The following is a 24,819-nucleotide window of genomic DNA, read 5'->3' as shown; positions in this document are numbered from 1 at the left end:
TGGAGATTATATAATCATATTACCAGAGCATAGCTTGAAGACAAGAAAGATGGAGTAGCTTCCCTACGTCACAGAGCTAGCTAGAGATCGCTCTAGGGTTAGACCCATGTTTTCTGATCCTGGAGTGATCTAATGACTGCCTTCAAGCTGCATAAGAAGTTTGCAAACAAGTGTCAAAGAAAATAGTTCGTATTTGAAATTTCTCTTAAATTGGATTTCAAATAAGGTGTGTAATTTAAACTGTCACATTTAAGTTTTCTCTTCCTGGCAGGCCTTCTGTGTGTCATTGGATACATAGAGAACCATAGTGATCAAAATAGAATCACAGGGGCCGGCCCTGTGGCATACTGGTTGGTTAAGTTGCCCAGCTCTGCTTCAGCAGACTGGGTTTTGCGGGTTCGGATCCTAGGTGCGGACCAATGCACGGTTCATCAAGCCATGCTCTGGGAGGTGTCCCACATACAAAACAGAGGAAGATGGTCACAGATGTTAGCTCAGGGCCAATCTTCCTTAGCAAAAAGAGGAGGATTGGCCGTATATGTTAGCTCAGGGCTAGTCTTCCTCAAAAAAAAAAGAAAGAAAGAAAGAAAGAAAATACAAGTCACAGAAATGAATAAGTGCATATCGTTCTCTTACTGTAAATGCATATTACCTTTACTAAGCATCTTTAATCTATAAATTTTATCGTCATTTTCCTTTTCTTCCTTTCAATTCCCTTGACTGTAAAACAGCATAGAAAGTAAGCAGATAGAGCTTGCAGGGTCTATGTTCTGCAATCTGTAGGAAAATGTCTCATAGTTATTAGAATTCACACAAGACTGCATCTTAGTAGGAGTAGCTGTTCCCCGTCACTGTTTTTGATGCTTGAGCTAAAGTATTTTTGCAAAATGGTCTAGTGTTCAGCGTATGAATTTTTGAGATAAGACTTTTCACTTGTAGCAATGAAATCCGAAAATCAATGTCAGATGGAAATCTTAGCTCTAAGAGTTAGGGAGATTGATGGAAGAGTTTTAAAATAAGTGTGAATTTTAGCCGCCAGACTTTGGAAATGTGGCAGTTATTGCAAGTGTGAAATTCCTGAGTGCAGATGGTTGATGAAGATATCCTAGGATGGACCATGGCGGTAAATCTCCAGACCAAAATGGGGAAAACTATTTTGATAAGGGATATATTTCTGACCTTTTATGTAAATTTATAACGCAGGTTTTGCTGGACTCAGATTCATAGAAGTTAAATTCTCATTGGTTTCATGAACATTGCAATGGTGTCATTTGATGGGAATACTTAATAGAATAAAAATATGGCAAATGGACAGTGAGAGGAGTGTGTGGTAAGAGAACTAAAATGTATTAAACTGTTACTATTACTATGTGTCTTGCATTTCATATTCATAACTTTATTTAGGACAATAGTCTTCCAGGTAAGTTAAATATTCCCCCACTGAAGATGATGTTGTGGGTCCACCTTGAGCTTAGGTCACCAAACCAAAGGCACGTTGAGGGCTAAGAGTACAACTGGGCACAGTGTTTGTAACACAGCTAAGAAATACTCCTGTCTACATTAACAATACCAAGTGGAGTAAGAGCAAAATGGTAACATTATCTGCTACTTTCAAATAAAAAACGGGAGATGTAAGGCCAAAACTCTGCTTTTGTCTTGGTCTTTTCTTCTTTTCCTTTTCCTTTCTGCACTTATCACAGATTAACCTTCACTTACTTAACTAATAGTCTGGATCTAAATAAACAGAACTTAATGTATGAATATTGCACTACATATTTGCATTTTCCTGTTCTTGGTGTATTATATAGTCGTTACCCAAGTACATTTAGCTTTTAGTATATAAATGTGTTCAGTCCTTAAAATAGGTATTATAGTTGATATCATCATTTAAATTAAAATAACTAATAGATAAACCATTTAGTGATAATTTTTTTGTGTTATAATATTTGGGAGTAATAAAGTAATTGCAATTAATTTCTGGACTTTAGCAAAATAACAAAATCATTACATATCATGTTTGCAACATTGTTAGAGTTAAGTTCTCACAACAACGCATCCTTCTTTCCCCTGTTGACCTTTTCCATAATTATGCTGAAACCAATCTATAAGCCATCAATTGACAAGTCCTTCCTTCCTTTCTTCTATTCTTCCTTCCTTCCTCTCCTTCTTTCCACAAATATTTATCCAGAAAATATACCGTAGACATTGTTGTATTCTATGCTAAGGACATCATGCTAAGCAGGTAAATATGGTTCTTTGTGTCTAAGATCTTACAGTCTACGGGGATACACTCTTATGTTCAATAAGTCACCAAAAAGTGTAAGTATCGCTAAAATAAGAGATATTCAAGATTTGAGAAGAACACATCACAGGAGAAATTTAACCTAGTAAAGGAAAAATATAGTAAGGTTACTGTAAGACTTTCAGGAGTCTGCTGTGTGAATGATCAGGAGTGGTGTGATACGTGGCCGTGGAGAAATGGGAATGTTTCTCAAGTAGGCTGCATGTGTGAAGCCTACATGTTAGGAGAATGCATCACAGGTTTGAGAAAAGTCCCACTGGTTATTTCTTTTGTCAATTCAGAGCTCTTTCTGGCTCCATTATTAAGACCTTATCCTGGTTAAAAATGCGGAATGACAGTAGCTATCAAATTTCACATTCTTAGTTACTGTGATATCTACGTACATTTTTAGTTATTAAGAACAATGTCTATATAATATTTCTCAATGTATGTTCAATATAGTTGGCTTTAAAACTTCTAAGACTTAATTTTAAATTCAGATATGCATATTTATGGATATATTCCTACAGATTTGGATTTTTTAAATAAATTTTATATGTAATAATTGTATATATACTACATATGGATGTATGTTATTATATAGAATAAATCTGATGTAGAGTAGTATCCTTATGTGGATGTGCAAATCCGATTTTATATATAGTAATTAATACCCACTTAATTATTAAAGAGAGTACACGTTAATGTTTCCAGAGGCTAATAAATATATTTGAACAATGGGGGTGGCCTGATGAATTGCTCCATGAAATCCGTAGAGAAGTTTTCAGCTGGATTCCCTATATTCCAGCAACAGATATAAAACAATTATCAAATTTTCCACCAGCTCAATATTGTTTTTGCAGTTACTTAACCCTATGTGAAAGATGGCCATCACCTTCTTTTCCTTTTTATCAAACGCATTCTGCCCGTCTGTCTTCACCACAGAACAAGTGGGCTGGGTTTTATTCGCAGGAAGAGCCACAATTGACAGATTTGCTGATGGTGTCAGCAGTGTTCACAAGCTTGATGGACAGCACCAAACCTTGCCGTGGCCCAGCTCCCACTAATTAGTTGTTTGAAGCCACTCTGTGTGCCACAGGCATAGACTTATCAGCCAAAGACATCTTTGCCATTCAGAATGACAGCTGTGATGCAGCTGCTCGTGGAGAGAAAGGAATGTACAAAGAGAGAGGGGAAGAGCCTTTCAAACAAGTGACAACCATAGTACCTTTCACTGAAGGATCCTGAAGATATAACAAAACAACCAAAAGGCAGAATACAAAAAGGTGTAAAGCAGGATCTGTTGGATCAGCATGGCAACCACACGTGAAATGACAATAAATAATATCAAACTGTGAGAATGAAAGAGAAATACAGCTGCTTCATACTACTTTTTAAATCAACTGAAGTTACATATTCTTGTGATTAATACAGGTCAGGCATTTGCTTATGGAATTAACATAGATGCATAGAGTTTTCAGGAGGTTCTGCACATGTCCATGGATACACATGGGGAAGCCTACCAGAAAGTCTGGTATTTAAACTCCTGTAGAGGGCATGGTCATAAATAATGTATTGGGATGCGAAATATCTCAGGATATTGAGGACACATTAAGAGGAGTGAAAGTAATACAAATACATGTGAGAAGAGTATAGAAATGGAAAAGATAGAAAAATAGAAGATCTTTTTTCTAGAAAAGTGTACTTATACTGAAATAAAAATAAACGAAATTCTTTTCCACTCATGGATGATTGTGAACTGTGACATTCCTTTTTAACGACTCTTCAAAGAATTTACAAATCTAATGGAAAGTCAAAGTATCTGTTGTTAGAAGTACACATTGACTAGTTAAATTAAATATTTTTCACAAATGCATTTCATATGATAAAATCCTCATTCTAATTTCCAAATATCCACCAAGAATAAAGTTCTTTATAGAAGATACCTGATATTTTACAAAACAATTTTAATTGTATTTATTTATTATAGAATTTATAATCATGTTCTAAATTAACACATAAGTTATGGAAATCCTATTAAAAGAAACTTTAGACTTGAAATGGATTTTTGGATGTTTGCACTTGAGTTTTATATGTTTATATAATATAATTATTATTGTTATACTCTATAAACACATATAATGATTACTTCAGAGGGCTTATGAAATAAAGTTTGGTGTGTCATCAAATTCTGGGAGGAATGGAGATGGAATTGCAGCTAGTCTTCTCATCTGCTCTATAGTACATAAAATTCTGCACACAGATATAAGAATGTTTTACCTATTTAAAAGGCTTGAGGGGCTGGCCTGGTGGTGTAGTGGTTAAATTCACTTTGGCGGCCTGGGATTCACAGGTTCGGATCCTGGGCATTGACCTAGTATCACCTGTCAAGCCAGGCTGTGGTGGTATCCCACGTAAAATAGAGGAAGATTGGCACAAATATTAGCTCAGCGACAATCTTCTTCAAGCAAAAAGAGGAGGATTGGCAATGGATGTTAGCTCAGTGCCAATCATCCTCACACACATGCAAAAAAAAAGGCTTGAGAAACACTTAAATATGCCAATTAAATAGAAAATGATACAGATAATATACACTACATAATCTCAACTTTGACTTGATTTTAACTTTTATTTTAATTATATAGTTCTGAATTTAAAAATGTTAAAACTTATTTACAAATAGAAGTGGCATAGAAGCACTGTAATTATTGAGGAATAGTTACCTGGACCACTTTTTTTTTCTCTAGGTAGTTCAAACAATGAATATACCTTAGAATGTATGTGTGTGTTGCATAAATTCAGATCTAAATATTAACAAAGAATAAATTAAGCTGAGACTTTTGAATGTCATTTATTTCTTCAATTTTGGAAATACTGGAAACAGATTATTTGACATCTACAGCATGTTAAACTGAGAGAGAAAGACTCTGAAGCCAAGAACCCCAGGATATCCATATTCAGCAGGTCAGAGATGGATTCTGAATCTGAATTTGTGAAAAATTTCAAATTTTATGAAGTATTTAATGGATTTTATGTGAAAGGTTAACAGGAGGACTGAAGGCAGAGATTAAATGATGATCAGTACATAGCTCATGTAGAGAGATTAGTGTCTTGCAATCTGAGGATTAAGACCAACTTTTTCTTAGTAGAATTGAAAAAAACAGAATAGAAAAAGTGGTATAGAGTTGAATGCATATGTTAGAACAGAATAGAATGAGAAGACAGAGAAGGAATAAGAGAAGAAATAGAAGAGAATAAAAAAATATTAGAATGTATGGCATATAAAATAGTTAAGTATTATTTCACTGAACTTTTATTTCAAGTGTATCTGTTTGTGTATGTTTGGGTGTCTCTATGTAAAATGGGTTGTTTATTGTGGGTTGAAGTAAAAAGTTTGAAAGCCACTGATAAAAAATAGCTCACACTTACATACCAATTATCATTTATCAGCAACTTCTCAAAAACGTTTTGATTATATTAACTGAGAACTCATTGGATTAAAATTTCCTATGACTCTTGTTTATAGCTGAATAAAGGAAGGTGTAGAGAGGCAAGTGACTTGCAAATTCTCACACAGCAAATGAGAAGCTGCGGCGGGACTCAAGTCTAGAAAGTATAAATCTGAAGATTGTGCTCTCAGCCACTGCTCTAATGCTTCTGACAAAGATGGTGGCAGAACCAGGATTTGAGACCAGCCTCCTGACTTACAGTATAATATGATTCTCTTTCACTTTATCATTTCTCTCCCTTGTTCACCCAAACCCCAATCATAGGTCAGAGTTTATTGATGTGCTCCTCACAGATCATTTGTCCAATAAGATGTTCCTCATAACAAGAGTGTCTAGGGGGCCAGCCTGGTGGCATAATGGTTGGGTTTGCTTGCTCTGCTTCAGCGGCCTGGGGTTTGTGGGTTCAGATCCCAGGTGCAGACCTACACACTGCTCATCAAGCCGCACTGCGGTGGCATCCCACATACAAAATGGAGAAAGGTTGGCACAGACGTTAGCTCAGGACAATCTTCCTCACCAAAACAAACAAACAAACAAACAAAAGAGTGTCTAGGCTGAATGAGTTTAAGAAGTTCTGCCTCGATAACTCCTTTTAGTGATTTACAATAGGATTAATGAATAAATGCACTTAACCAATTTAAAATAAATGAATCTGTTTACATTTGTTCAACCTAATCCCTGGTAAAATAATTTGACTATAATAACATACTCAAAGAACATCTGTTAATATTGTATTTCGTATAACTCATTTTGAGAAACACTGGTCTAGATCATGAATCATACTATATGTTAAAATTGATTTTCTGACATTAAAATCAAGACTCTTAAAATTTAAGTAAGACCTCCATTTTTAAGCAAGATGTATGTCAGAAAACAAAACAAAAAGGAAATGAACTTGTGCTGTCAAACTTGTGATGTGCATGTGTGTGTATTATCCATACACTTGTTACCAGAGAAGTAAAAGTATTTTTTAAATTTTTGATTCTGCCTTACTTTTTAGATAACATCTGTAATGATATGTATATCTAGCACAGTTTTCAAATGAGCCATTCAAAAAGCAGAAGCCCAGAAACTTTCTTATTGAGATTAAATTCTTAATGCTTTTGGCATTGTTACCCATTCTAATGTAGCTGTTTTTTTATAAGACGACATGTCTTATCACAAGCACGATGTGTTCTTTTTTCCACTCCTGCTACAAATTTTTAAAAAATTAGATAGAAATAGGGGCTGGCCCCGTGGCCGAGTGGTTAAGTTCGTGTGCTCCGCTGCAGGCGGTCCAGTGTTTCGTTGGTTCGAATCCTGGGTGCGGACATGGCTCTGCTCATCAGACCATGCTGAGGCAGCGTCCCACATACCACAACTAGAATAACCCACAACGAAGAATATACAACTATGTACCAGGGGGCTTTGGGGAGAAAAAGGAAAATATAAAATCTTTAAAAAAAAATTAGATAGAAATAAAATTAATTTTTCTAGTTTCTATCTACTTTACAAAATAATAAATCTCAAACACAGTAATATGTTGAAATAATTGCACAAACACTGCTGTACAGTGAAAGATGGCAGAAATAGAGCTAAATTTTGGAAGGCAGGAAGCTCCAGCTTCTTCATCAAGTAATATACAAACGTTTGAATTTTGCATACAATAGACATTTCTCAAATTTGAACATATCAAAATTTGCCAAAATTTTATATTGGTCAAAAGTATATTATATAAAAGTCAAATACTGCTTATATATATTAAATGTAAGTAGTTTCAGATTGGCCACTAATATTGAAAACTAGTCCACTTGGGCTCTCATATGGCAATATGAGAATAGAGGGAAAATTCATTAATTACTTAATACTTTCTTAATTTATTTTAATTTTTGAATATGCCACCCTACATATTTACGTCTTAAAATTGGAGTAGAAGTGTGGAGACTGCCACTACTTTCCAGTCTCTTCTCTAGCTACAGAAGGAGGAAGATCGCTGATGCCCAGGAGTTATGCTCTCTCAAATAATTTCACTCAGTGTCAGTTAAAGATTAAAAAGGCAGCCAAAAAACCAAAAAGTAAAAAGCAAAAGCTGTATTGTGTGTAGGTAGGTTTGATAATGAATTCTAAAATAATGAAGTTCATATATTTAAAATATATAAATATGGGTTTAGCCCACATCTAGCAATAGGATTTTTTTAAAAGCATACTTTAGGGAAGAGGTTTGTATTTTTCCAAATTGATCTCATAGCCTTCTACAATCTAATACTCCTATTCTATTGGTGTGTAATTATTTCCATATTTTTTGTAAGGAAGCCAAGCTGCTTTAAAGCACAATTTCTGGCTTAATTATCTCAATTTTGATTTCAATGGGTATTCAGGATGTAATATCTATCTAAAACAAATGGACAGTATAAAATTTCAGCAAATCTCGTATTGATGTTTAAATTTAAGCAATTTGTAGACATGCACTTTGCCAGAATTTTATAGGAGATTTAGTATTGTTTTCAAAGTGGTGGCTGGTTTGTTTATTCATTTACTGGCATAGTTATTATATAAGAACCTTTACAGTTGAGATCCTGGGAAACTTCTGTTAAACCTGGGAAGAAAAGTAAAAACCTTTGGGTGAGTCTAATCTTGAGTCAGAAAGTATCTGGAAAAAAAGTATGATGAGCATCATCTTGAGTAAGACAAATGTTGATACAATAAGGAGAGCCAAATTTAAATTCGAAATATGGATTGAAAAAATAGATAAATTGTGGTAGTGTACAATGTAATACTATTCAGCAGTGTAAAGGAGAAACCGCTGATACATGCAATAACATGGATGAATATCATGCTAAGTGAAAAAAAAACAGACATAAAAGGCTACATACTGTATGATTTAATTTCTATGAGATTTTGGAAAGGCAAAGCTATAAAGACAGAACTCAGATCAGTGGTTACCGAGAGCTGGTGCTTCAGGGGAGGATCTTAGCTACAAAGGGGCTCAGAGGAAGTTTTTGGAGTTATGGCATTATGGAGTTGTAGAGAACATATTTTTGGATAAATATATTCTATAATTTGATTATTGTTGTGGTTTGTCAAAGAAAAATTGCGCTGGATGGAGTTAACAGACAAAGGAGAGTTCATTCAAGACTATTGCAATAGGGGAGAGAGATGGAACTCAACTCCTTTGAAAAAAATAAGAGAGAGTTTTCAGCACTGGAGTGAACTAGTGGGAAAGATTGGAGGGTGTTAGTGGGAGGTTGGTCAGTGTGATTAGATTATCTGTGTTTGCTCTCACTTATCAAAGCTAGGCTCCTCCCCGCCCACAGAGACTAGGACATATGGATGCTATTTTTCTTGAGTACGTTTCAAAAGGATAACCACCAGGTCTTTGAGAAAGACATTCCTGACTTGTAGGACTGGCAAGAGAAGGGAGATTTCCATCTCAAAAGGGCAGAAACAGAATTTAAAATTGCAATTTATACAATTGTATAAATACAGAATTTACAAGTACATACTGTAAGAAAAGGAAGGTCAGGGGCCTAGAGGCAGAAAGAAGACTGTCTCAAGTTTAGTCAAGCCTAGGGGAATGTTAAGGGCTCTTAGTCAGGTTCCATGACTGTGTGTGTTTGTCACACTCATATAACTCTACTCCTAAACAGGTGAATTTCACTGTATGCAAATTATTTCATTGTACGCTCAATAAACTTGACATTAAAAAAAATGTAGCCGAGAAAAATGTCATCATTGATGTGGAATGAGAGCAGTAAAATCATGATGCCATCGAGAAAGGAAAAAGTGAGATTATAACCCCACAGGAAATAAGTCCTTTTCCGTATATGGAACATCTACCATCTTTCATTAATGACATGATAATTCATAAACCTAAAATATTCAAGAGATAGCAGGTCTCTGCTCAGAATACCAAAGTGATACCCTAGCTGCCATAGATGAACTGTGTTTGTGTGCATATCTTTCTGTTTACTGAATTGTTAAGCAAGAAGCTGTTACCCAGAGGAACATACTTGATTAAAATCAATACGCTGATATATCCAAATACTATACCACACTCACTCTTCCATCTTCCTAGAATTGGAGCAATTGTCCTATTCTTTCAACAACAGCTGATGTACATAGTTATGGTGAAAAGCATCTCAGCAGGACTGAACTTTGCTTTATGTCATATGCCTCTTTCTCAGAATGCAACGGTGTAGTGGCAGAAAAAGAAAAGGGAGTTTCTGTATGTTGACTTCTATACTGCTGAATGCTTTATTTTAATTCCAGAACCAGCGAGTGTCTACTCTCCTTGTAGTGGTGATTGGAGGGCAAAGTTCTCATTTTCACCTGGGAGGAAGTGACAAGGGGCTAGGGATGTAAGGAACCAGGATCTCCAGGGAACAGCATGCCTTATGTGTCTTGTTAACAGGATTCACAAGTCCCTCTCTTCTCCCCACCCTTTAGTCACTTCATTGAAAATACAGAAGGCTCATTTAGCAGCACCCTAGGCACAAGCATTACAGAATCAATCAATCAACACAAATACTTCCTCTCTGAGGCTCCCCCGTGACCTTGAGAAGTGTGACGAATGACTTAAAGGATGGAACAGATGGAAGATTCGTGATAAACCAAGAAATTATGTTCTGCTGCATGATGAAGAGAAATAAAATGGAGAAAGTGAGATATATGTTTAGTTTAAATAAGGCCAAATAAATTCTATAACTGCTCTGTGCGGCCTTGGCCCCAGATCAGAGGTACTCAGCCTGCACAGTAATCAGGACTTTCTCAATAAACCTCAGCCTGTTACGCTTCTTACCACATTTACTTTCTCAATGCGATAGTACTTTACAGCTATCTACTCGATTATGGCCAGAGTTCCTAGCAGTTATTGATAACCATACCATAGACTTTATATCTCAACCAGCACAGGCTGAAGGAAGGCAATCAGCACAGTGAATTTCCTAACCTGGATATATCTTCCCGAAACACGAAGGCGATGACTCAGTTCTACAATTGAGCTTGTGATTCTCACTGTGGCGAAACTTCTTACGTCATTTTTATTTTTAGTTCTTTGGCACAATTATAGAAAATTATTGTAGGAAAATCACAGCTTCCATCAGGAGGAGCCCTGACTGCTTTTAAGAGGTTCTAAATCTTGGGAAAACTCATGAACAATGTGCAGTGCATTTCTTGGTGGGGAAATGCAGATAAAAATTTGTTTACTAAAAGAACGAAGCAAGATTGTAAGACCTTTTCAGTTTATCTTTCCGCTTCTCTTTCTGAGCCCTCTCTTTCTGAACTTTGCCTTGTATTTCCCTTGCTGCGGCTGCTCTCAAAAATCCACACTCTTCCAAGGCCTAACTTTCTTCAAAGATCGCCTCTTTGTGATTCAAGGGTCTATTTCCTATGTGAGCCACAGAGCAAAGTTGGGTGAACACACAGTTTGATGAGGATGACAGTTTTGAGTAGCTACTCTCCCGGTTCCCGCTCCCTGAGATGCAAGTGAGTAAAGTGAATTAGTTTACTAGCCAGAAGTGTTTGCAAGCTGAGTTCAGTAAAACCACGTCATAGTAATTTGATTTGCTGGAGTGACTTCAATACCGCAAAATATGGGGCCAAAATTTTGGAACACCACTAAATATAGTTAAGAGAATCTTAATATAGTTAAAAACGCCACCATTAATATAACTGAATGTATCATTATTATCCACATAATGTGTGTAATCACGCCACTATTTAAAAGCAGTATTATGACTTTCAGTTCTGCAATAATAGAAATTTTAGATATTCTTGTTATATAGAAAAATGATGTTTAGATTTTACAATTAGGGGTTTTAGTGGTTTTATCAATATGGGTATGCCTTTACTTCTAAGCCAGTGTCTAGTATACATAGAATACCAGAGATGAGGTGAAATAATAGTATGAGTGCCGGGTCTAGGTAATATTCTACAGCACAGCTGTCACACAATGGCCACCTCTGATAGTTTATTAGTAATTAGCATATTAGTATTAATATGTGTAGTACCTAAGTATAGTAGGAGCCAGTACTAAAAATACTCTTAATGATTTTATATTATTATGAATGTATGCTATTTATGAGGATACTCTGAAGTTACAAATCAGTGCATTCCTTATTTGAAAGTTTCAAATGCCTTTATTAACATCTCTCTATTATACAAATATTCTCATACTTCCTTTCCTGCTTTAGATTTGTTAAAAAGTGTCTGCTGTAGAAATGGAACATAGCATTTTTTTTCCATGGCAGAATGCGCTTTTCCGTTTTTACTGCATGAGCAGGCGGTTTGGTTCATTAAGCTCAGTGGCACCGATAGTAAACTGAAGAGGAATGAAAGCAAGAGGAACTGAAATACCATCATCCCACTAATGATACTGAAGCCGCTCAGCTTTATTGGGAGACTGCCCAGACATCCACTAATAGAAGGCATGGTCCAGGATGTGAACTTGGTGTTGGACTGCCAAAACTACAAACCCAGGAAAAAAAAAAAGCATTGCTTAGAAGAATGTCTGGAATAATTTAAGGAGTTGTCCAGAATTATAGTGTGTGTGTGTGTATGTGTTACTGTATTTATTGGTGGGTGAGTTAGAGAGGAGAGAGAGCACAACAGAAGAAATAGTAGAAACAGGAATATTCAATTACCTCAAGACTCTATTGAATAAGGATAGCAATTTTATCACAGGGATATATGTATCTCAGGATGCATGAATTGGAGAATATCCAGACAGCTTGGTGTCACTTTTTGATTAAAAGAAGGTAGCTCCTGAATGTTAAATAATTCCTGATAAATGTGCACTTTCTTAAGAAGGGGCCAGAATGCACGGCTCTTCAGATACCCACACACTTCCATATCATAGTACTTTTGAAGTATTTACTAACACTCAGTGATAATAATTAACACAATGATTTCTTTTATAAATGAATGTTATTGTTCCCGATTCACCCCTGCACATGAGGAAGTATACAGAAATGTGCCCTTTGAAACAAGGGAAGAAAACAGATTCTCTGTTCAAATTGGGCTGATGCCCAGTTTGAACAGAGAATCACTCAGTTGGGGATGGCAGCTTTCGTGGCCTCTGGCTAACACAAACCCCTCAGTGGCTTTTCACAGCCACTTAGAATCAAGTCCCAGCAGGCTCAAAGTGGAAGCTGCAGCTGCAGACACTGGGGAACACCTATGTGGTCCTGGACGCATGCTCACAGGCCCCTTTCCGATTTTAATTCTGTTTCTGTTTTGTGCTGGAGGTTGGAGGGCAGGCAGAGAAGGGCCCTTCCTCTCCCCCAATTTTCCCTTTCTCTTTTATAAGCCCTCAGAGAGAGATAAACCTTTTGGAAATTGTTCAGGTAGGCTCTGAAAAACACAGATCAGAGATGGGACTCAGTGACATCTTTGCCCTTTAAAAAACACACAGCTTAACATAGAAGTCTCTTTTAGAGGTTTAATAGTCCAGCAAAGGCAAATGAATCAACAGAACAGAAACAGTAAGAAGGCCGGGCTTCAGAGTTGCACCTGAGCTCATGCTGAACATTTAAATGTGGTCTGAGAATCCATCCACGGTTAAAGCTCTTCCCGCTGGAGGACTTCACTGGGAAGAAAATGGTGTGTTTTACGATACCAAGAGGATCCTATAGGGGTAAGACATGGAACATATGAAAGAAATGGAAAAGATCCAGCAGGATATCCTTAAATAGAAATGAGGTTTTAGATAAAGAAAAGACTTTTATGAGAGGGAAGAATAAGCTATTTCCAGGTCCAAGTTGTTCACAGCCCTGCAGAAATCTCCATTTATTATCACAGGCTATAACAGATTATGTTATTATAATTCCTCCAATTTACTTCAATTTTTATTCCTATATGCTTCAAAGTAGCTATAGAAGAGAAATTAAGTATTCTCACCAACTAGGAGAATAAAAGGTCTTGATAAAACTAAAAGTTCAGAACCATCAACTAGTGAAGTGGAATATTGGCTGGTTTGGCAATATAAATGCGTAATCCATAGTTTTACTTGAACTCTCTCTCTTCTTTCTCATCAGTTTCTCTCCCATCAAATGTTGAACCCAGGAACTTCATATTTTTAAAAGATACCCAATTAAAGAAACATCTTGGATCTTCTTGAAAGCAAATGCTTGAAGATATTATATAATCTAAATTGTTGTTGTATAACATCATGGCTCAAAAGTGAGTAAATGCATTCAAATCACAATTGCCTAGTTAATTAAGCACATTCTTTTAATATTCAATTTAGCATACATATATTAGCATATCTCTTATTTACCATATGTAGATATTTTCCTAGGCACTTTGGGGATAAACGTTTTAGCCAGTTCTTAACTTCTATGTCCAGGTTTTCTAGGGCTTGAGAGAGATCCTACACACACATCAATACTGCACGCTGGTTTGAACTGTATGCTCTGATGGGGCACATTAGGTGGAGGAAGGATGGAAGATGAGATGGATTCAGGCTGACATACCAAAGAATGCCTCATAGGAGAAGTGGGATTGGAGTAGAGTATCAGAGAACAGTAGGAGAGCTAGCAGGAAATTAGAATGCTAATCGGAAGAGAATATTGTGGGAGTCTTGCAGTCTAGAGAAATGAGGGAGCCAAGTGACGCGCAGAGGATGTGGAATTTGGGGTACATTGTGGTCAGGGAGTGCACTACCAGGAGAGAAATTCTTACACTTGATCCTAGCCAAGAGGCCGAGAAGTGATAGAAGAGACAAAGTTGAATCAATTTTATTGCTGATATGAATTTGTAAGCCAGAAATAGTATTCTGACCCTAAAGACTTATTGAGATAGGTGGCAATAGAGTGCAAGATTGTAAATGTTTTTGAAAATGTTTTTGAGAGAAACAGTGTGTAACCTGACATTTTTTTTAATTCACAACACATAATACAGGATTCTTCTTTCAGGCAGTGATGTTTTGGGAGATGGGAAAGAAGGAGAAATAAAAAAGAGAAAACATTTTTATCAATTACAGTGATGTGGCACATCCCCTTTATGTTCTTCTGCCTTTCTTCAAAGCATCCCTTCTATTTGATGACCTAACATGCAAACTTGATCAGTCTACAAAAACACTTATTTTACAGATGGTCTGGTCAACTATCAATGTGATGTTACCTAATGAAAATGTTATAATGAAGGAAAGCCAGTTTACCTTTGGGATCTTTTTCTTATAATATCTTTCCTTTTACCTTCTTCTTTCCGAAAATGAACATAACCACCCTCAACTGACTCCCAACACACATCCACAGAAAATCAGCCTAATTCACAGGATTCTTTCAACATTGCGAACATTTTAGATCTCCTGTTGAATGTAGGACATTACACTCACCTAAATTAGGAATCAGAGACAAGCATAAAATAAAGAACAATGATGTAATATCTACTATCTTATAGGTACTGTAAGAATACAAAGAAAGGGGCTGGCCCGGTGGTGCAGCAGTTAAGTTTGCACATTCTGCTTCGGTGGCCCAGGGTTCGCTGGCTGGGATGCCAGATGTGGACCGATGCACGGCTCATCAAGCCGTGCTGTGGCAGGCATCCCACATATAAAGGGGAGGAAGACGGGCATGGATGTTAGCTCAGGGTCAGTCTTCCTCAGAAAAAAGAGGAGGATTGGCAGCAGGTGTTAGCTCAGGGCTAATCTTCCTCAAAAAAAAAAAAAAGAAAAGAACACAAATAAACAGGCAATTAGACTCTGATAGAGGCCAAGCAGAAGAACCAGTAGAGGGTGGTGTTTAAGATTTATCTAGAGTCATGATTAGGAATTCAGTAAGAGAGCAGTTTGGAGCAGAAGCCCTCAAGGTAGAGAGGGTAGCAGGTTGCAAAGGGGGAGAGATTAATGTGTGAGCATGGAGGCATGTTACAGGAGGAGCTGGTCATCTGCAGAAGCTGGAACAGCACTTCCCACACTACATCTCAAGAGGTGGTGTTCTGGGAAAAGCAACAACAAAACAAGCAAACACAAAACCCTGGTATAACAGTTATAAATATATAAACTTCCAGGTTTCCTTGCTGGAGGACTTGTTTACCCCTCTAATAAGCTAATGTGTTTCATTCTTCTCCCGTGAAACACTACCATTATTTCAGGAGGCATCTAATGTGATTAGTGTGCCATGGAACACGACTTGGGAAAGGCTGGGTTAGAATATCCTCAGTCAGTAAGTAAAATGTGCCTATTTAGTTAGAAGAGGGCAGATGGATTTAAGACTGATTGGTTGCTTGAAACTGGGACAAATTCTTTCAAACAAGCAAATACACACACACACACACACACACACACATTATTACTGATTATTCATCTGGCAGTATATCTACGGTATCATAGCATCAGAATAAGATGAGTGAAGCACAGCGTGAGTCTCTAAGTAGCTGACAGTGTGTTCAAGTTTTACAAAGGAGTGAAGGATTATTTCCAGCTGTTGGAATAGCTGAACACTCATGAAGCAGGTGACATTTGGTCAGTGTCTTAGAGTGATGTAGACGTACATGCAGGGCTATCTAGGCAGAGGGAACAGCATGAACCAAAGTTCTGTCTAGAGCTCAGGCTCGACTGAATGTGTGTAGTATGCTTTGGAAAAAAAGATGAGAAAAATGAGAACGAGATTTCCATCTTATCTAGATACTGAAGGACACTGAATGTCATGATAAGGAGTTTGCAAGTCAACCTCTAGATAATATAAAGTTACCTTTATAAACTCTGACATCATCATAAGAAAAAAGAAATTTCAAGAACTTCATGGGCTCAGCAGTATTTATCATTAGGATAGTACAGGCAGATAGAATTTATGCACTCAGATATTTTTTTGAAGACAGTTTTGTTTTGTGAGATTTATATATTTTTTCCTGATGTCCTCCTATAACTGGACATCTTTTCCATTCCTTAGTGTCATGGGAAAAGCGTAGTTGTGAATACCTCGTATTTAAACCAATGAAAAAATTGCCATTGAGTATCTGCTTTTCAGATATGTTTTGAGGACATACAAGCGAGCACATATTTAGCAAGTGCTAGTCTGATTGGGGGAAGTCATACTTACATACGTGACACTTTTTGAAGGCAATTATATACTATATTACGTGGAATTAAAATGTAAATACAATAGTTTAGAGCACAGAAAGAGGCGTGCAGGTTGCCCCTCGTCAGTCAAGAAAATGAAAACAGGGCTGGGTTTTGATGAAGGAGGAAAATTTGGAAAGGTAGAGAGGAAGCATTGAGTTCATCAGTAGGAGAATGCGTGCGCAGTTACTCTATCAAGCTTTGTTGCAGTGTTCGCCTGGTGTTTGAGAGGAATAGATGGGATTCTGACATGACAAATAAATATTGTTTGCGAAGTAAAAGTACACTAAGGAGATATAAGGCACATTATGACAACCAAGAGTTTCAATTTAGAAAAGAGTAGAATATTTTTAGATTTTTTAAAATGTTAACCAGTTTCTCCATGGCGCACGAGAGAGATGACAGTTTCAGAAATAATTACATTGCCGTCAGGAGAATTTCTGAGAAACTAATGTTCCGTAGAGACAGAAAACTACCTTGTTTTTGAATTTGGTGACTTGGCTTTCTACTCCAAATAGGCAATACAGCAGTAAGTTGTGTTTTAAGAAAGTGTAAATTTGCTTTTAAAAGTGGGATTGTGCTACATACAGATTTAGTAGAGTATGCATAAAATACTACAACAACTGAAATAAGAGCAGGCCAGCTCTTTTTCAAGCATCGCTTAGGGTTATCTTAGATAAACCTGTAAAGTTACCCTGCTTTACCCAGCTCTAACACTGGTGATATTTCCTTCCCATATTTCATGTAAGCAGTTCTTTCTTTTCTTTTGCTCTATTTCCGTGGGTATGAATTCAAGAATATACACAACTTAAATATTTATAGAAGGCATTGGAAATAGTCTATTTTTTTTCAGAACTAGATCCTAAATCTAAATACTAGTTTTAGGACTGGAATGCTTGAAAACTTGTATTATTTCCCCATGCCTGTACAAGAACCCATTTTTAGATGTCAATCGTTATTTTCTTTTATAAAATGTCTTGAGGTAACATGCTTTGGAATCACATATTGTTATATATCATTTACTGATATAAAGCACTTCCCTAATCACAAATCAAAATTGCAAATTATAATATTTTACTAATAGTTTGGTTAGTTACGTTAAATAGATATATGTTACATAGATGACCTTCTATCTACTGCTAGTTGACAACTATTCTTGTCAGGCGTGTACTTTACATGAATTATTTCATTTAAAACTCAAAAATATTATTATCTCCCATTTTTTACAGAGGAGATTTCTGAGGTATAGAAAGGCTTAGCAATTTGTCAGTGTCTTAGAGTGATATAGACGTACATGGAGGGCTATCTAGGCAGAGGGAACAGCACGAACCAAAGTTCTGTCTAGAGCTCAGGGTATAGTGAGGAGTTCTGGCTCGACCAGGTCACACAACCAGGGTTAGTGTTGGGATTGGCTTGTGGCTCCAGAACCTACAATTCAAACTCAATATCATCAGGAATTTATAAGCCGTAAGCAATTCATCAAATTAATTTATTGAATTATTATGATATGTTAAGAGATATAACCAAATATATCCCATAACTCCACTGCCCGTTACATGCTTTATGTATATTATGTCAATTAAATAAATACCATGTCAGTTAATTCTCATGTGGCACATCGGCATCTTTATTTCTTGTATAGTAAAGGCAATCAGACCTTGAGATACTGTGAGACAATTAAGATTATTCATATCAAGACTATGAAATATTAAGTGCGATAAAGTCTGAGAAAGATGCCTGAAGAAAGTTAGACTTTTTGCTTTGAATGTAAGTTTACGTTAGTTTCCTGCCAAATAATATAATTATTTGCTTTCCTACTGGTTTTTGTAGTCCAACAAAGTTTCAAAATCTTTCTGCTCGTGATTGCCAGCTTTCAATTACTGAGGGTGGACCATCCCATTCAAAAGGCACATCTCATCCCTCATCAATTTCCCCCATTTCAGAGTTGTGGCTGTCACAAGTGATGATGTCTGATGTTTGAACTTCATAGGGTGATTGTACCCAGGGGCTTTTTAGGCAGCTGTGTTTGGTGTCTTATGGACATTAAAAGGAATGCCCTCGCCATAGCTTCCTAACAAAGTACTAGTCATATAGTAAGTACTAGGAATCCAGCCAGTGTTTTATCATTATTCTAGTTACTTTGATTTATTCTTTTGTACTTCAATAGCACAATACAACCCATCTCTTGTTTGTTCTATTCACTGCTATTATGCGTTGATTTGAGGGCTTTGCAGCTATTTTTCCTTCAATAATAGCATCTCCTTTCTCATCCTCTATCCTGGAGCATTTTTTTGGATTTGTCCTTTGGCTCCAGGATTTGTTTGTATTCGTTTGTACTAAACTACATTTTTTATTTTGTCTTCAAGCCAAGCCACTAAATATGTCAGTCAGTTGCAAAGGATGTCTTATTTCATTTCCCGTTCTGCTTTTAACTTTATAGTATTAGTAATTGTTCAACCCAGTGGAAATCTAATTTGAATAATCTTTTATTCAATTAGACACTTGATGTGTTGCCTCAAATCTTCATTTTTGAGATTTCCTTTCATGCTTCCTTCTGATTTCTAGTTCTAGGTGAAATAAGTAGAACTATGTTTTGTCAAAGATACCATTTAGTTGAGATTACTTTTTAAATAAGCAAGGTGAGAAAATAGACTTCTGATATGTTTATGTTATTTACACGTAATTAATCCTAAATTGCTGTTTGATATTTGCAAGTGCATTAGCTTATTTTCCAAAGCTACCATGCCATCTGCAGGGGTGCGTATATGTCTGTATCTCACAAAGGGGAAAAAAAAAAATAGAATGATAATTGGTAGCCAACCACTGGAAGCATGTTCGTTCTGCCGGGCTCCCTCATTTCTAGGCATATTGTTTTTTAGCCATGTATTTTCAATATAAGAATACATTTTAGAGTGAAGGCTGGTCTATGACTGTTGCCAAAGCAATTACGTAGCCAGCTGTAAAATTAGCTTAAGATTTGTAATTGTTTGTTTTTCTACCGCCCTAGAGAATGCTTCCACTAGTGGTTTTGATAGTCAAAATTCCTACTATTCAACATGATAAAATTCAGAATAGGAGAAACATAATTATTAATTGTGCATTAGCTTTTTTTTAATTTGATTTGAGAACAAGTCACTGCTCTCTGCTCTTTTTAAATTAGCTCACAGCAAATCTGCTGTGTGTCTGTTTCCCAATGTGACTGTCTTCTCCATGGGAGAGGCAAAGCTTTTCACAAACAGCAGCTTTACGGTTTCTATAGCGATGCCTCCTCCTTGCTACACTGAATGACAGTATCATAGTCTTAGGTTATCTGTACTCATACATGTATTCCCTGGTTTAATTGTCTTCTATGCACACGATGCTCTGTCCAATTTGGAAGTGGATGTCCATTAGAAAAGAAAATTAAAAAAACACTGAAGCTATCCTTCTGGTGTTCTTGCTTGTCCTATACTCCATTCTACAACTTCTAATCTCTGTTTTATTATACTTTGAAACCACCAAGATTCCTTCTTAATCTCAATTCCCAATGATTTTCCTTCTTTGTAAAAACTTTTGTTTACAAATAGATTTTCCATCTTATACTTCGTTTATTTTGTTTTAAGTCTTAAAATGTATAATTTGCCAACTATTCCTTATTCCACTTTCAAGACCACAAGTACTAAAGCCTAGTTGTTTATTCTGCCCCTCCACCTACACTCCATAAAGATGAAATTAGGCTTTCAAGGCCCAAATATGAAAAAGTTTTCTTTTCTTTTAAATTAGCAGAACTGCTCTTACATTTAGCCTCTTTGTGAATTTAAAATTGCGCTTACTCATCTCCCCTTTTCACTCTCTGCATCTTCTACTTTCTCCTTTAGAACACAGTCCTTATTTTTGTATTTTTCATTATTTTTGAAACTATTTCTGAAGGTATTTAAAAGTCCCTTTGGGTTTAAGACTGTGTCAAATGCTAATCAAGGAACAGGAAGTATTAGAATAAAAGTTTGTCTTCTCTAATTTTTGGTCTGCGATTAGCAAGTTAAAAGTTAATTTGAGCCTTCGTTAAGGTGAAGGGGCTTGTGGGAGTCTGAAATATCTAAGTGTTCCCTATTCTTACTGAGTTTAGAACACTGTCCAGATAAGGTATTTGAATTCACAGAAGCCACCCACCAGAAGAAAGAAAAGTGTAGGTTCTAAGGACTTGAAGAATAATCTTTTTTCCTCTATGAACATCAAACATCGTGTACTTGAAAGCTACAGTCCAATGAAGATGTTGTTTCATGACTAAAGTGTTGGTTTTAACATAAAAATAACTCTACCGCGCCTAGAGGGAGAAAGCGAAGTGAAAATGATTCGAATGCTTTCACAAATATCTGAGGCTTGGAATGGGCAGAATACAGGTACATTTTCCCCGAGAAAACCCCTAAGGACCCTTAACTGAAGCTGATGACTCCAAGTCTTATCAGCTCATATTCTTTAGTTCTTTGACCGCTTCTGATTTAGGATTCTCCTTGAATCTTTAAAACCACTTTAGGAAGCTTGCAGAGGTTAAGGTACAAAGTAAAAGCTGCCAGGAGAGAAAGTAATCCAGTGGTACTCAGATTTGCATTTCTTTAAATATTGCTACCTGTTATTAATTCTGATGCGATTCTTTATTTGTAGAATATAGTGTGGTTTTTTTTGAGGAAGATTAACTCTGAGCTAACATCTGTTGCCATTCCTTTTTTTTTTTCTTGCTGAGGAAGATTGGCCCTGAGCTAATATCTGTGCCCATCTTCCTCTATTTTATATGTGGGATGCCTTCCACAGCATGGCTTGACAATGGGTGCATAGGTCTGGGCCCAGAACTTGAACCAGCGAACCCCAGGCTGCCAAAGCAGAGTGCGTGAACTTAACTGCTGTGCCACTGAGCAGGTTCATAGAAAATAATGTTATTTAAAATAGAAATCTATTTTTTGTGGTCAAAAGGACATATATCTGACTTTCGTGTCTTTCAACTAATGCTTTTTTTTTTTCCAATTTTCAATGTGGCTAAGATTCTTTGAACATCAAACATTGTTAGGAGCTTTCATATACATTGTCTTATTTAATCTTCTCAATTAAATGTGTGAGGTAGGTATTATTATTTTAATATTTAGATTATAAAATTATTACAGTATGTAAGGGGGATCTAATATCAAATGATAATAGCAGTCTAAATTGCACAACAGTGTTCCAAAGATACACATATAACTGTAAGAAATTGGGAAATACCATCATATTAATAAAATAGGATATGTGAAGCTACCAAATTTTTCTTTTACTTTAAAGTCATGTTTTGCCTGGTGACATGTAAAACATTTTCATCTTTGGAAGTCTCTTTTCTCTGCTGATTTCAAAAATAATTTCTCTAACATAGTAAGCCCTCTTTTTATTATTCCTTTCAGTTTGACTACTAATTAGGCTACACACACTTTAAATTAAAATCACCATTGATGTCAATGTCCATAAAACAAAAACAAAAATCAAGTAATATCAAATGCTAGAGAAACTCAAATTTCTCCTAATTCACTCCTTTGAGAAGTAAGTTCATTAGTCTCCTTGTTGACATACTGAAAAGCAGGGGAACGCGTTTGAATGTGGAGACAAGAAACTAGATTTGAACTAACAACATGGAACGTGATGTGTTGTGATTTTTTTTTTTCCACTTTACTCCTTCTAAAGCAATGTTATTTGCTACACTGTGCCTTCTTTCTTAATCAGCAGTAACTGAATCTCTGAGCTGTAGCCATGCTCTCATTTTTATACTGAGAAAGACAGACGCACAATAATTGAGTCATATCTTTTTTTATTTCCTTACTTTCTGACTCTTGATGCATAGTACTCACTTTAATTCACAGCACAAAGTCTCATCAGTTCTGGTCATTGGTTTAAGTAAGTCCTGGCAATATTTTAGTGAATAACTTTATCAACTACTGAACACTGTGGTAATTCACACGAGGCATCAACCAATTCATTATTGTTCATGTGATGACAAGACAAGAAAGCAGAATTTCCAATGACAATATTTCATGCCTTGATGAATTGTTTTGGTGGTCACCAACATCTGCATTTAAAATCCCAAACTCAATCTTTTATAACAGATAGACATGTTAGAATTGACTGTCTTTTAAGAGAAAAGGAGGACTTTAGGACCTGGCATGTTGCCTGACACATAACGTGTGTTTACAGTATTTAAGGAGAATGAAAGTATGTATTCTACGTCCCCCAAATTGTTCCGGTAATTGTAAGAATCTCTAAATTCCACTATAAACAAATATGAAAGGGCCTATAGGCCCCCTAGAATTTATAACCATAACTGTAAATCGTTAGCAGTAAACTCTAAGTAAATTGGGGACAGATTACTTTTTAGAATGTAGATAACAAACATATGGTATTATATAGAAAAGACAGGGTAAAATGTGATTCTTATGGTAAGTGGAAACTTTTCCCTGGTTGACATTTAAAAATACACAGTGCAGTTCTTTTCACTGAAATAGACACTGGAATGGAAACTGCCCACACTCTCTTGCGTAGAAAAATAGGAAAATGTTTCCAGCAGCCTCTCACTCCTTGCTTAGTATGCTCTGTGTATCTAGCATCATGTACACTCAGTGAGAATCCAAATGTGTTGATGTTTACTAAACAGCCGGGTGCACGATTTCCTACTGCAGTGCCTAAGAAGAAAAGCAGAACATATGCTTGAATATTCCAAATAATTTGTTAGAGGATGCATGTGGATCTATATCTAATATGAAATTAATTTTTCACACACACACAGAGCTCTGTAACCAGATTTTTACACAGTGGGTTGTGATATTGTAATCCCTCGTTCATGAGCCATGTGTTTGAATTATACTAGTTGAATTATCAAAGTCATCTTGCTGTTTGAATGCTGCTGGCATCATATTTGAAAAAATTTTATAATCAAGTCTAGCTCCTCTAGGGGAGATGTTGATACTGCCCCTGCAGGTGGTACAATAGATGTTAGTTAGTGGCTTGAAGCTAATTTTTCTATTTCATATGTTTATGAAATGTTTTCTCTCTGAAAGATACCAGAGGTCTGATAGACATTTCCTCTCTCTCTCACACACACATACACACACACATATAAACACGTGTGAACTCTTTTGCACGCATAATCTATTACCTCCCTCATCTCTAAAACTCTGTTGGAAAAAAATAATTCAATGGACTTTTAAAAGTTTGAAATATTTCAACAGTTTTATAGAGGATTTGATACCTAGGGAAGTCTTCAAACCTCTAGATGCCCAGTTAAATGAGTCTTATCTAGTGAAATGAGAATTACTTAATGTTTTAGCCTCAAAAGAATCATACCAAGTATATTTTACTGAACACCTATCCTAAGCCAAATGTTTCCCTACGCATCCTCATTTATCTCTTTTCCTTCAGACAGCTTTATAATATTATAATTATTTCCATGTGGTAGCCATGCACAGCTGAAGGAGGTCTTTCTATTGTTAAGCAACACAGTGCTGCTCCCGATCCTAGTTTAGTCTAGGCTTACTATATTACTGATTTTGATAAAGATCCAGACAGTGTGTCTATCATATCTGCATGCTGTATGAAGTAAAATCTACAAGGTAGATGACAAATCGGGATAAAGAAAATCTCTGTGTCCGGAATAATAAAGACAAAAGCTAACAGTTTTATGTGTGATGTTCTACATACGTGTAAGAACTAAAGAAATATATAATTGGAAAGTGAATTTCACCTAGCTTTGCAGTGAATCAATTGAAAAGATTTACAATGTTAAATTGATCATAATTCGCTGTAATCTAGCAGATTTAGATTGCTACTGAAAAGTGATAATATTTTCTTAGAACAGATTAAGAAATATTCTGGGTCTATATTAAGGAATTTAACTATTTGATTTTTTTAAATTTTATTATTCTTTTATTTTTTTTGAGGAAGATTAACCCTGAGCTAACATCTGGTGCCAATTCTCCTCTTTTTGCTGAGGAAGACCAGCC

The 24,819-nt window shown here is 36.1% G+C and overlaps 1 protein-coding gene across 12 annotated transcripts in view; it reads left to right on the top strand.

Annotated features, from left to right (window-relative positions):
• Positions 1 to 24,819, top strand: part of PCDH9 (protocadherin 9) — an 881,206-nt gene that overhangs the window by 334,835 nt on the left and 521,552 nt on the right. The window lies entirely within an intron of this gene.

The sequence above is a fragment of the Equus caballus genome, chromosome 17 (assembly GCF_041296265.1).
Source record: "Equus caballus isolate H_3958 breed thoroughbred chromosome 17, TB-T2T, whole genome shotgun sequence".
Classification (NCBI taxonomy): domain Eukaryota; kingdom Metazoa; phylum Chordata; class Mammalia; order Perissodactyla; family Equidae; genus Equus; species Equus caballus.
Note: the sequence above shows the minus strand (reverse complement) of the source record. Positions and strands in the feature narration are given on the sequence as shown.